A 14,616-nucleotide genomic window follows, 5' to 3' on the forward strand; every position below is an offset into this window, starting at 1 on the left:
GCTTCTCTAATTTGTGGAGGGGAAGGGAAAAAACAAAATGCTTAAATAGAGATACAGGTTGACCCATTGTAATAATGAGATGCACAAGACACTTTGTGGAAAAACGATCATCAGAATTTAGGCGGGATCAGGGGGAGTGTAGCTGTGGAGGTGGGAGGGAAGGCATGATGGGGGATAAACAAAGGAGGAGGTAATAATGCTTGATAGGAAATGTACTCATCACCTAGATTATGTAACTGTAAACCCTCTGTACATTATTTTTACATTGAAAATGTATTAAAAAAGATCAAAAGACCCAGAAATAAAACCACATACTTACAATCATCTGATGTTTGATAAAGGAGTGAAAGATGTACAGTGGAAAAACATAGCCTTGCCAGTTGCCTGTGGCTCATGCCTTTAATCCTAGCTACTCAGAAGGCTGAGATCTGAGGATCGTTGTTCAAGGCCAGCAGGGCCAGGTAAGCCCATGAGACTCTTATCTCCAATAAAGCACAAGAAAATGGGAAGTGGAACTGTGGCTCAAGCACTAGCCTTAAGCTGAATATCTGAGGGACAGCGCTGAGGACCAGAGTTCAAGCCCCAAAACCAACACACAAACACACACACACACACACACACACACACACACACACACACACACACACACAAAAATCATAGCCTTTTCAACAATTGGTGTTGGGAAAACTGGGCAGCTATAGTCAGAAAACTAGAAGTGGATCTCTGCTTGCACTAACATCAATTCAAAATGGATTAACTACCATAAAATCAGCCAAACTACTGTAACACAGAATAGGGATGACATTAGAAATTGTAGGTACAGGCATGGACTTCCTGAATAGAGTCCCAGGGGCACAACAGATAGGAGAGAGACCCAACAAATGGGACTACATCAAAGGAAAGAAATTCTGCAAAGACTAGGGACATAGCCACTAAACTAAAAAGACAACCAACAAATTGGGAAAAGATATTTACCTGCAATACATCAGACAAAGGGCTAATATTCAATGTATACATGGATTTCAGGAAACTACCCCTCCCAAACCTAATAAACCAATCACTAAATGGGCAAGGAGGTAAGGAGAGACTTCTCAGAAGAAGAGGTAAGTATGGCAAAGAAACATCAGAAAAGGTTCATCATCCCTGGCCATAAAAATGTAAATCAAAGCAATCCTGAGGTACCATCTTACCCAAATATTCTGAATTCTGAAAACAAATGCTGTTGGGAAGTGGATGAAAAGGAATCCTACTGCACTGGTGGTGGGAATGTATACTAATACAACCACTCTGGAAAGCAGTCTGGAAGTTGCTCAAAAATCTAAATACAGGCCTTCTCTAATACCATCCCATACCAGTTCTAGGCATCTAACCTGAGAATCATGAACCATAATATGACAAGGACACTTGCATAACCATGTTCCTTGCTGCTCAATTCACAGTGCCAAGTTATGTACAAAACTCAGATGCCCCACAATAAATAAATGGATCCAATAATTATGCTATCTATATACAATGAAATTTTACAGAAAGAGCCATTAGAAAGAAAAAAATAATGTCATTTGCAGGGAAATGGATGGAACTAGAATAAATCATGTTAAGAAAGTTAAGCCAAGATCATAGAGACAAATGGCACATTTTCTCCCCGATATGTGAAAGTTAGATTTAAAACTCAAGGGGATATGACAAACTGTACATGATTCTAGGCATCATATATAATAAGAACAGAAGAGGACAGGCTTTGGAGAAAATCACAAAATTGTAATACCCAAGCACCTCTTCTTATGTGTATAAAACAATACATATAACTGAATAAAATTACAAAGATAAGGAAACAAAGGAACTTGTCTTAATTCATCTATTCATTTTGTGATGACTCTGTATTCTTAACCCAATATACATTATATAATATACGTGCACATCTAAGGAAAGATAGGGGAAGGGAACAGAATCACTGGAAAGTGGATGAAAAATTGCATCAGTAGAGCCCACTGGCTGTACTGGACATTGTTGAAAGTGAACTATGGAACTCGAGGGTCTAGATGGGAGGGAGGAAATGGATGAGAATGGGGGAACAGATGAGACTAGGTAAAAGGAAGAAAATGTACTAGTTACATGACATAGAGAAAGTTAACCATGCTGTATATCACCACTAAAACAGCAATATTTGGTTTTTTAAAAAGAAAATAGTTCCCAAATGAGAATATGAAAAAAGGGAAATACAGGGCAGATAATTCTTTTTTTTTAAGTCCTTGGTACCTGAAAGTTTCAATCATTAGCTATTGTCCTACAAACTGAGTCATGCCTCTAAACCCAAAAGTCCTTACAATATTCAATTTTTTTGTCCTTGATTTCTTCACATTGTCTATTTACTTTTCAGTGTGTGTTTGTGTGTGTGTGTGTGTGTGTGTGTGTGTGTGTGTGTGTGTGTGTGTGTGTGTGTGTGTGTGTGCCAGAATTGGAGCTTGAACTCAGGATCTAGGTGCTGTCCCTGAGATTCTTTTTTGCTCAAGAGTGCACTCTACCACTTGAGCCAAAGCTTCACTTCTGGATTTTCTTGAGCAGTTTATTGGAGATAAAAGACTCACACAAACGTTTTTGCACCACTACATTCAAATCATCATCTTCAGATCTTAGCCTCTGGAGTAGCTAGGATTACAGGCATGATCTAAGGTATCTGCCTTATTAATTGTTGCTTTTTCAAAAAAGCTGGTGCCAGTGGCTCATGCCTGTAATCGTAGCAACTCAGGAGGCTGAGATCTGATAATCGAGGTTTAAAGACAACCTGAGTAAGAAAGTCTGTTAGACTATTATCTCATTAACTGGTTACCCCTTCCCCAACTCCTTGGCCGGAGGTCCATCCAGTGGCGCCAACCCAAACAGCATCAACAGAGACAGAGACTGAGGTGAAACACACAGAGCCATCACCACCCTGCCCAGCCCACAACCATCTCAACTGAACTCTGATTGCAATGGCAACCAATGACCTACATCACACAGAAACAACAACTAACTCCAGGGTGAGTACTCCCCAGGGGACAGTGTATCCCTCAAGGGAGACCAGAGCTGGTGGGAATCCCCAGACCCTGACCCAGACTCCTCCCCCACAGGATCCACTAAAACTGGGAATAGTTTGAGAGCTCCACCAGCCCATGGAGCACACCCAGCTGGCCAGGCTAGAGCAAGAGCGCCCCTGGAAGGGAGCGCAAATGCCCAAGCCAGGAACAGTGCCCCTGGGTCAAAACAGCCTACAGTGGAAGAAATTTGAAATGTGTACTCCAGGCTGTGTAACCTAGGCAGGATACAGCAGCACAGGTCCAACTGGCATGCCCCAGGGCAGGGGCGGGGACAAGGCCTGGGGATCCAGTGCCTGAGCAACACAACCAACTCTTCCCAACTGAATTCAGAAGCTTAGCATATGCCTCAGCAGAGGGGGGAAAAACAAGGAACTGCACCCGCCTTGGAATCATGCCTCTGACAGCAAAAGATCAGGGGTCCAGCACAAGAGAACCAGAAGCCAAAACCCAACCAGAACCCGACCCATATATCCTAGGCTGGTTATTGGACAACGCAGGCCGCCAGCACCTGATAATAGTCAGGAGGTCAGGCTGGTAAGGTGGCTCAGGATTAGAGTGCTTGTCTTGTGTGCATGAGGTCCTGGATCTGATTCCCAAACACCATATATGCAGAAAGGGCCAGAAGTCGTGCTGTGGCTCAAATGGTAGGGCACCAGCCTTAAGCTGAAGAGCTGAGGGACAGCGCCCAGGCCCAGAGTTCAAGCCCACAACCGGCCAAAAAAAATCAGGAGCCCATAGCAGACTCCAGCAAATGGGAGAGTACATCCAGCACATCCGATCTCACCAAGAGCACCTGTTGGAATAAACAGGAACATTCTAGGCTGCTCAACCCTTCTATAGGTGGGAACTGCCATTGTTCTACAGCAGAGAGCTGAGAACAGAACCCTACATCGGTCAGAGTAGAAGCTAGAGGTTGGCCACCAACAGAACTGAGACCAGGCAGGTACAAACTCTCTCTACCAGCACAGAAAGAGCAACCAAGCAAAGCAGACATCTATTGACCAAAACAAAATTTCAGATTAGTCTACAATAATCCCTGAAAATAACAGAAAAAAATTACAAGCCTTATCAACACCCTGTATAGCAAGCTACCCCCAAAAGACAGCAGCTATCCAGGGGAGAGGCCCAGTGGGAGCAAAGCAGGAATGGAAGACAAAGTTACATCCAAGAGATGCAGGAGGTAATGACTCAAGAATTAAAGTGGGAAATAGACCAGAAATTTAAAGAACACAGGGACAAAATATTGAAAGTGATGCAAGGTATCACACAGGAGGTGCATGCAAAAATAGAGGCAGTACACACCTCACTAAAAGGTGAGATTAGTACAAACACAGAGGCAGCACAGACCTCACTAAGAGGTGAGATTAGTACAAAAATAGAGGTAGCACACATCTCATTAAGAGGTGAGATTAGTATTTGGAGAACTAACATTGAATCCAGAAATGAGTCCATGCAAACCACAATGGAAGCTGTAGTTAACAGAGTGAACAAAATGGAATGTAGAGTGTCAGATACAGAAGACAGAATACACCAACTGGACCAAAAAAATCTCAGATATGGAAAAAAAATCACTTAAATTATGCCAAAGGGAAATCCAAGAGCAAGCAGATAGTGCCAGGAAATTTAACCTTCATATAATTCGAGTGGACAAAAGTGAGGAATAACAAAGCAAGCGAATGCAACACCTATTCAAAAAGATAATCTGTGAAACTTTCCCCCATCTCAAAAAAGAACAAGTTACCTACATAACAGAAGCATATAGAATACCAAAGAAGCAAGATCCCAGGAGAAACACTTCTAGACACATTATAGTAAAAAATGGTAGATCTGAAAAATAAGGAAACAATCTTGCATGCAGCAAAAATGAAGAAGCAGGTATACTACAATGGGAAAAAATTAAATCAATGCAGATCTCTCCACACAGACACTGAATGCAAAAAAGGCCTGGGGAAGTACCATACGAGCCCTGAGAGCCAATAACTGCCAACCCAGACTGATATAACTGGCAAAGCTAGCATTCACAGTGGATGGAGAACTGAAAAACTTTAAAAGTAAAGAAAAACTAAATCAATACATAAACATTAAGCCAGCACTACAAAGAATACAATAGGGGGAACACAACCTGAAGAAAGCAACCAGGAACAGGGACCCACACCAGACAGGCTTTAATAGAATTCTAACTGAGCAAGCACAGAAGGAAAGGAAAAAAGAAAATCTCATAGAAACAGGGAATGACAGGGACCACAATGCATCTCTCTGTATTATCTCTTAATATTAACGGTCTTAATTCACCAATCAAAAGAAAAAGAACTCCAGATTGGATCAGAAAACATGACCCATCCATTTTAGCCTTCAGGAGACCCACTTCTCAGCCAAACATACAAACTCGGAGTGAAGGGTTGGAAAAGGATCTACCAATCAGATGCCCCCAGTAAGAAAGCAGGAGTAGCTATCCTGATATCTAACAAAATAAACTTTTCATTAAAATCAATAGAAAAAGACAAAGAAGGACACTACATATTAATACAGGGAACAATCCAGGAGGAGGATATTACCATTATTAACTTATATTCCCCACACATTGGCGCACCAAAATATGTTAAGCAAACTTACAGAATAAAATAGATCCCAATACAATAATACTAGGAGACTTTAACACACCACTCTCACCAAAGGACAGGTCTACCAAAGAGAGGATTGGCAAAGAAGCTACTGAATTGAGTGAAGCCAAAAGCAGAACTAACTGAAATCTACCCAGTATTTCACCCTAAAACAACAATACACATTCTTCTCAGCAGCTCATGGAACTTTCTCCAAAATCATAGTTCATGCAAGGAACTTAAGCAGATACAAGGGGATTGACCGAATCCCGTGTCCTGTCCAAACACAGTGGAATCAAGCTACTTGTCAATAATAAATCAAACCGTAGAAATTATTCAAATACATCAAAATTCAACAGCACACTTCTATGAAAAACCTGGGTAACAGAAGAACTTAAAGAAGAAATTAAAAAGTTCCTACAACTCAATGAAAATGAAGATACATCACAAAGAAACTTGTGGGACACAACAAAAGCAGTCTTAAGGGGCAAATTTATTACCTTCCGTGCCCACATCAAGAAAATAGACAGACCAAGTAAAAAATCTCATATTGCTATCAAAACAGCTAGAAAAACATGAAAAAATGGTACCCAACGTTACTAGACAAAGCCAATCAAACTAATAGCTGAAAATTAATGAAATAGAGAATAGGAAAATAATAGATAAAATTAATAAAACAAAAATCTGTTTCTTTGAAAAAATAAGTAAAATTGATGGACCGTTGGCAAGATTAATTAAGAAAAGAAGAGAGGAAACCCAAATTAACAAGATCAGGGATGCCATAGGAAAAATCACAAGTAGCCAGGATATCTGAACAATTTTAAAGGAGTCTTTTCAAAAGTTATATTTTCTAAACAAAGAAAACCTGGCAGAAATGGATGCATTTTTACAGAAACAGAAGTTCCCCAAACTGAGCAAAGAAGAAGTAAATCAATTAGTCACTATGTCACAATGAGATGCAGGAAGCAATCAGAAGTCTTCCAATAAGGAAAAGCCCAAGAATAGATGGATTCACAACAGAATTCTATAAAACCTATAAAGAGGAAGTAATACCCATACTCCTCAAACTCTTCCGAGAAACAGAGAAGGAGGGAACTATCCCAAACTCATTCTATGACGCCAATATTACACTCATCCCCAAATCAGGCAAAAACTCAACCAAAAAAGAGAATTAGACAAATTTCCTTGAACACAGATTCAAAGACCCTTAACAAAATTCTAGCTAACAGAATCCAGAAAACACACACAAAATAATCATACACTATGACCAGGTGGGCTTCATCCTAGAGATGCAGGGATGGTTTAACATACATAGGTCAATAAATGTAATCCAACACATCAACAGAGCCAAGTCAAGATTGACGTGCTTATCTCCACAGACACAGAAAAGGCTTTTGGTAAAATACAACATTATGTTAAAAGCTGTGGAGAAAATAGGAACAGAAGGAACATTTCTTTTTTTTTTTTTTGTCGGTCGTGGGGCTTGAACTTTGGGCCTGGGCGCTGTCCCTCAGCTCTTCAGCTCAAGGCGAGTGCTCTACCACTAAAGCTACAGCGCCACTTCCAGAAGGAACATTTCTTAAAACAATGAAAGCCATACACGACAGACCAATACCCAATATTATAAGTAATAGGGAAAAGCTACTACCAATTCTCCTAAAATCAGGAACAAGGCAAAGATGCCCACTCTCTCCACTCCTCTTCAATATAGTCCTGGCACAATTAGCCAGGACAATAAGGCAAGACAAAGACATTAAAGGGATCCTCATAGGGAAAGAAGAAGTTAAACTATCCCTTTGTGCAGATGAAACGACACTATATCTTCATAACCCCAAAAACTCAGCCAAACATACAAACAAATTCAGAGTAAAGGGTTGGAAAAGGATCTACAAATCAAATTCAGAGTAAAGGGTTGGAAAAGGATCTACAAATCAAATTCCCCCAGTAAGAAAGCAGGTGTAGCTATCCTGATATCTGACAAAATAAACTTTTCATTAAAATCAGTACAGAAAGACAAGGACGGACACTACATATTAATAGAGGGAACAATCCAAGAGGAGGATATTACCATCATCAACTTATATGCCCCAAATATTGGTGCACCCACATAGGTTAAACAAATACTCTCAAACTTACAGAATAAAATAGACTGCAATACGATAATACTAAGAGACTTTAACACACCACTCTTACCAAAGGACAGGTCCACCAACCAGAGGATTGGCAAAGAAGCTACTGAATTAAGTGAGGCCATACTTCAAGCGGAATTAACTGACATCTACCGAGTATTTCACCCTAAAACAACACAGTACACATTCTTCTCAGCAGCTCATGGAACTTTCTCCAAAATAGACCATATCATAGTTCATGCAAGGAACTTAAGCAAATACAAAGGGATCGACATAATCCCTTGTGTCCTATCTGACCACAGTGGAATTAAGCTAGTTCTCAATAACAAAGCATACTGCAGAAATTTCTCTAATACAGGGAAATTGAACAGCACACTTCTTAGCAATGCCTGGGTAACAGAAGAGATCAGAGAAGAAATAAAACATTTCCTACAACTCAATGAAAATGAAAACACCTCGCAAAGAAACTTGTGGGACACAGCAAAAGCAGTCCTGAGGGGCAGATTTATTGCTCTCAGTGCCCACATCAAGAAAATGCAAACAGACCAAGTAAATAATCTCATGTTGCAATTAAAACAGCTAGAAAAACAAGAAAAAAATGGAACCTAAAGTTACTAGATGGAGCCAGATACCCAAATTAAGAGCAGAGATTAACCAATTAGAAAACCAGAAAATTATAGCCAAATTTAACCAAATAAAAAGCTGGTTCTTTGAAAAAATAAATTAAATTGATGGACCGTTGGCAAGATTAATTTAAAAAAAAAGAGAGAAAACCCTTATTAACAGGATTAGGGATGCTACCGGAAAAATCACCACACGTACCCAAGATATCCAAACAATCCTAATGGACTACTTTCAAAAGTTATACTCTCTAAAGAAAGAAAACCTGGCAGAAATAGATGCATTTTTAGAGAAATACAAGTTGCCCAAATTGAGCAAAGAAGAAGTAAACCAATTAAATAAGCCAATATCCTACAACGAGGTACAGGAAGTTATCAAAAGTCTTCCAACAAAAAAAAGCCCAGGACTAGATGGATTCACAGCAGAATTCTATAAGACCTTTAAAGAAGAGCTATTACCCATACTCCTCAAGCTCTTCAGAGAAACAGAGAAGGAGGGAGCTATCCCAAACTCATTCTACGATGCCAATATCACACTCATCCCCAAACCAGGCAAAGACCCAACCAAAAAGTAGAATTACAGGCCAATTTCCTTGATGAACACAGATGCAAAGATCCTTAATAAGATTCTAGCTAACAGAATCCAGAAACACATAAAAAATACACTATGACCAGATAGGCTTCATCCCAGAAATGCAGGGATGGTTTAACATACATAAGTCAATAAATGTAATCCAACACATCAACAGAGCCAAGGTCAAGAATCACATGATTATCGCCACAGATGCAGAAAAGGCCTTTGATAAAAATCAACATTCATTCATACTAAAAGCTGTGGAGAAAATAGGAATAAAAGGAAAATTTCTTAAAACAATAAAAGCCATTTATGTCAGACCAATAGCCAATTATACGTAATGGGGAAAAGCTAAAACCAATTCTCCTAAAATCAGGAACAAGGCAAGGATGCCCCCTGTCTGCACTCCTCTTCAATATAGTCCTGGAACCCTTATCCAGGGCAATAAGGCAAGGAAAAGATATTAAAGGGATCTGCATAGGAAAAGAAGAAGATAAACTATCCCTTTTTGCAGACGACATGATTTTATACCTTCTCGATCCCAAGAACTCCATCCATTTAGAAATCATAAATCACTTCAGCAAAGTAGCAGGATACAAAATAAACCCACAAAAATCAGTTGCCTTCCTGTACACTGACAATGTACAAGAAGGGAGGGAAATAAAGGGAGCAACCCCATTCACAATAACCTCCCAAAAATTTTTCTCTGTACTGTTATCTAAATATTATCACTATTGGGAAATGTTATCACTATTTTACTTAGTCTGGTGTTCAGTTAAATGGAAAGGTGTCTTTATTGATTCAGAAAGGAAGGGTGGATATTATGGTAGGCACCTCAGATGTATTGCTATGTATATTAAGGGCTATAGACCTCACCTGTAATGTTTTACTGTTTTGTAAGCAGAATAGATGATGCATTTTGTGTGCAAGTAGAAACTACTTTGAAGCTTAAGAAGAGGAAACATATCTCAGATGCTACATATGCTATTATATTTTTAAAATTTGTATGATAACATCCAAATTACGGCAAATTCACTATGTATTTTTGTACAAAAGGGGTGATTTTCCTGAGCCTTCTCTCATTACATTACAAAACAGCTTCACACACTTAAGTGAGATATAGTTTTGAACCCAGGTTTATTGCTTACTGGAAATTTAAATTTTTTCCCAGCCTGTGGTTGTTTTTTTCTTTTTTTTCCAGAAATTGTGGTCAAATGCAAACAATTTAAAATTGATCATCTTTTTACACTTTGTATTAGCATTACCTAGTTATATAAGTGGATTTCATTTTGATATATCCACATAGGCATACAATGTACCCTGATCATATTTACCCTTTCATCATTCTCCTTCTCTTCTCCCAGGTTTTATTATCTTAATCATTTTAAGATTACAACATAGTAGTAAGTATATTTACAATATTGTACAAGTTCAATGTCCACACTGATATCATCCTCCAATATTAAAATTCTATATTCATTAAAATAATTTTCCACTCTCCTCTGCTTCAAGATCTCCATCAAGTACGATTTTGTTTCCTGTCTCTATCAATTTGACTGTTCTATGTAACTGATATAAGTAGAATTATGCAATATTTGATCTTGTTATGACTGGCTTATTTCATGTAGTACAGTGTCCCCAAGATTCAGCCATAATATAACATCTGTCACAAAATAATTCTTTTTAAAGTTGAAGTAATATACCACTGTATGTATAAACCACATTTATTTAATGTATTCATTTGTATCAGGCCACTTGGATTGCCTCCATGTTTTAGTATTGTACAAAATGAATATGAGTGCTCAAAGGTTTCTTCAAGACCCTGCTTTTAGATCTTTAGAGTATATGCCCAGAATTGGAGTCATTGGATCATATGACAATTCTCTTTCCTTCCTTTCATTTTTTTTCTGTCATGGGCTTGACTCAGGGCCAGGTCACTGTCTCTGAACTTTTCCTCAAGGCTAGTGTTTTACCACTTTAAAACACAGGTCCACTTCCTGTTTTCTACTCAGGCTAGCTTGGAACGATGATCCTTGGATTTCAGCTTCTTGTCCTGACTGGTTAGGATTACAGGCATGAATAATCCTGTTTTGAATTGCTGGAAAAGTTGCCATACTGTTTCCCATAGAAAGGTTCCAATTTTGCCACACTTTTGTCAGTATTGTTACTTTGTTTTTTGTAGTTATCCTAATTCATATGAAATGGTCATATTCTTCATTGTTTTGACTTACACTTTCCTAGTGATTAGTGATGTTAAACACCTTTATGTGCATGTTAACATTTTAATTGTCTTCTCTGGAGAAACATCTGAATTCTTTGCACAGTGTAAAATCAGGTTGTTTGTTATTGTTGGGATGTTGTTCTTTATATATTCTTGATGTGAACCACTCATCAAATATATGCTTGCAATGACTTTATACCATTCTGTGTTGCTTATTTGGACACTGATGATTGCATCCTTTGGTGCATCCTGTTTGCGTTTTCCTACAGTGACTGACTCTTCTCTGATGTCAGTTTCTAGTATGTCTTCTGGTCCTGTAACGATGAACCATCATATTGATTTGCACTCCTCTTTTGTAACAGTGAACTAAAGCTACATAATAATGCTCTGACTGTTTATAGGCTTCCATTTTTGGACCTATTCCCTCAGCTTTTAGTAAAAAGCCTTGGGGCATATCCACAAATTATTAGGTCCTAAAAACACCGTAGAAAGTTGTACCATTAAATATAGTTAGTTCTGATGGAAATATGTGACTTCCAATTTCTAAAATAGGGCAAATATGATGAACTTGATACAGATTTTTTAAATTGCCAGTCATAGTGCTTGAACTCTGGGCCTGGGTGCTGTCCCTCAGCTCTTCAGCTCAAGGCTAGTGCTCTATCACTTGAGCCACAGCACCACTTCTGGCCTTTTCTGTGTATGTGGTACTGAGGCATTGAACCCAGGGCCTCATGCCTACAAGGCAAGCACTCTACCACTGAGCTGCCTTCCAATGCTTGATAGGAAATATACTCATTACCTTCCTCATGAAACTCTAACCCCTCTGTACATTATTTTTACAATAAAAATGTATTTTTTTAAAAAAATGAAAATTGAGAGCTTCATAATGTAGTAGCACACCAAAACTCTAGGTATATATTTTTCTTCATATGAATATGTAGAATTGTATGAGGCTAGAGATTTAACCTACTTGCAAGTTAATAATGAACTTGTCACATTTTCATGGATGGTACACGATTTATGATACTCTTGGGTAAGGGACAAAAGGGACTTAATTTTTACAGCAATAGTGAAAGCCAGTGATGTGTGTGTGTGTTTGTGTGTATTTAAATATTTGAAATAAATCTCCCAGCCCTCAGTGCTACTGAGTGAGGTAAAGGTAGCCAGGTGAAACCTATACAAAAAATGGGTTCTGAGTTTGAGCAACTGCGATCTATATAATGAGCAATAGGCATGCCTGAACTTTACTCTGGAGGATGACAATAGCTTAGAAATAGGTTGTAAAACTATCCTTGTAAATATACTATAGAATAAAGAGCAACTAATGTTCACTTGAAGATATGCAAATACTTGAGACTGCTGTGGAATTGTTCTTTTTCTTTTGTTTCTTGAAGTTTCCTAGCTACCAAGACCAATACATATTTCTCCTAATAAATACATAACTCTCCTTAAAAGTGAGGCATGACAATCTGTTGAGATTACTTATTCTTTTCCTAGCCCTAAGCCTAAAGATGAAATAAGGACTTAAATCCTATCTAAAGTACAAATTCAACAAACGAAATAGATGGAGTTCATATTTTACACATCTAGAAACTTTTCTCTTAGAGCCATTTTTAATGCAGGAGTGGAAGAAATTAAGGAAAAAATAGGTCCACAAATATATTTCATTAAGATATTCTATATATTTTAACCGTAATAAAGGATTACACTTCTGTTTTTTAGTGTGTGAATATTTACCTAGTATGTACAGAAAACCAAAGTTTATTCCAGAGCCTATCATGGAATAGAATGTAGCAAATTTTCTATATATTGCTTGTATATTTATAGAATCCACCTGTCTGATTTCTCTCCTATTTTGATAAACAGAGCATCTGTTGTACATGTTGAAATACATTTTTATAACTACAGGATTCTACACACTTTGATGTCTACTAAATATAGAAAAGATTCATGCACAACCCTTACCTTCAAGGAGCAGCTCTCAGTATCCCAAGTAGCTTGTGTTTATCTCCCACCCCTTTCCTCCCGCTGTCAATCTGGGTGAGTGGTAACTGCTATAAGACAGAAAAACTTAGATAATTCACAGACATGCAGTTAGTATCCAATGGAACCTTCTTCACTTGGATTGTGTGTGTGTGTGTGTGTGTGTGTGTGTGTGCGTGTGTGTGTGTGTGTGTGTTGATTGGGAGTGGAGTTTGAACTCTGGTCTTGGGCGCTGTCCCTGGACTATTCACCTCAAGGCAAGCACTCTACCGCTTGAGCAACAGTGCCGCTTTTGGTTTTCTAGTGGTTTATTGGAGATAAGAGCTCACAGATTTTCCTGCCTAAGCTGGCTTTGAATCATGATCCTCAGATCTTAGCCTCCTGATTAACTTGTGTTACAGGCATTAGCCACTAGCGCCCTGCTTGGATTATATTTTATCACTATGTTTTTGAGAATTTCAGCTTCCTAATTTGGAAACTGAGCTGTCCAGTTCCCAGTGAGTAGATGAATCTCATTACATAAAATTTCATTTAAGGCTTCGAGGGGAAGATGGTAGAGGAGAAGCTGGAGGCTAAACAGGCTCTCGCATAAGAAAGCAGTTTCAGAGCTCCAGTGAACAGTACTAAGCCAGAGAATCACACCAAGTGTGCCATCACACAGAGAGTTAGGCCAGAGAGAGAAAATACAGGCAAGGAGACAGCCCTGAGCACTTGTCAGCAGCTGCCGCCACAGCAGCAGTGGTGGCGGAAGCGACTGCAGCCGCCATACCTGAATCACAAAGAGACCAGGACGAAGCAGCCAGACGAGGTGGATGAGCGGATTCTACACAACACCAGCAAGAACTGACAAGGAGCAGACATCTTCATCCTGCAGTTCACAGACCAGAGACTACCCAGGAACCAAGACTCGGCGTGCATAGCAGCCTAACGTACTCACTCCTTCTCAGGGAGCAGAGGAGGGAAGGCCACCCCTCGCCCCCCAGTACCGGAGACCATCTTGGATACCGACAAAGCTTGGTGGAGCTGCTAGCACCAACTCAGGCCTTGGAATAAATCTAGAGACATCTAGCAGGTCAAAAGAGCCTAACCTGACCTGCCAGACTCAGCTCAACACAGGGAAAAGTCACCCAGCTCAGGCGCCAGCCCTAGGAGTGGCTTTCTTCACTGGGTAATCAGAGCCAGAGGCTGCCCCTCCCTTTAGCAGCCTTGACAATCAATTGAAATTCAGTAAACAGAAACCCTGAGAATGGCTCCAGGCTGGGCAGTGTGAGTTTCTCACAAACCAGCCCCCGGGAAAAGCTACTGTTTGCTGAAAGGCCTCACCTCTACCCAGAACCTAGCCTCATCACAGCACCTACAAACCCAAGGAAAAAGCCATCTCCCTCTTTTGTGATACTTAAAGCAGACCTCCCTCC

General features: G+C 39.4%; 1 pseudogene; it reads left to right on the top strand.

The window, feature by feature from the left end:
- LOC138818505 (Golgi to ER traffic protein 4 homolog pseudogene) overlaps positions 1 to 14,048 on the top strand; it is a 37,833-nt pseudogene extending 23,785 nt beyond the window's left edge.
- Positions 14,049 to 14,616: the final 568 nt, after the last annotated feature.

Source organism: Dipodomys merriami, unplaced genomic scaffold (genome assembly GCF_024711535.1).
Source record: "Dipodomys merriami isolate MVZ:Mamm:240054 unplaced genomic scaffold, mDipMer1.0.p SCAF_77, whole genome shotgun sequence".
Lineage (NCBI taxonomy): Eukaryota > Metazoa > Chordata > Mammalia > Rodentia > Heteromyidae > Dipodomys > Dipodomys merriami.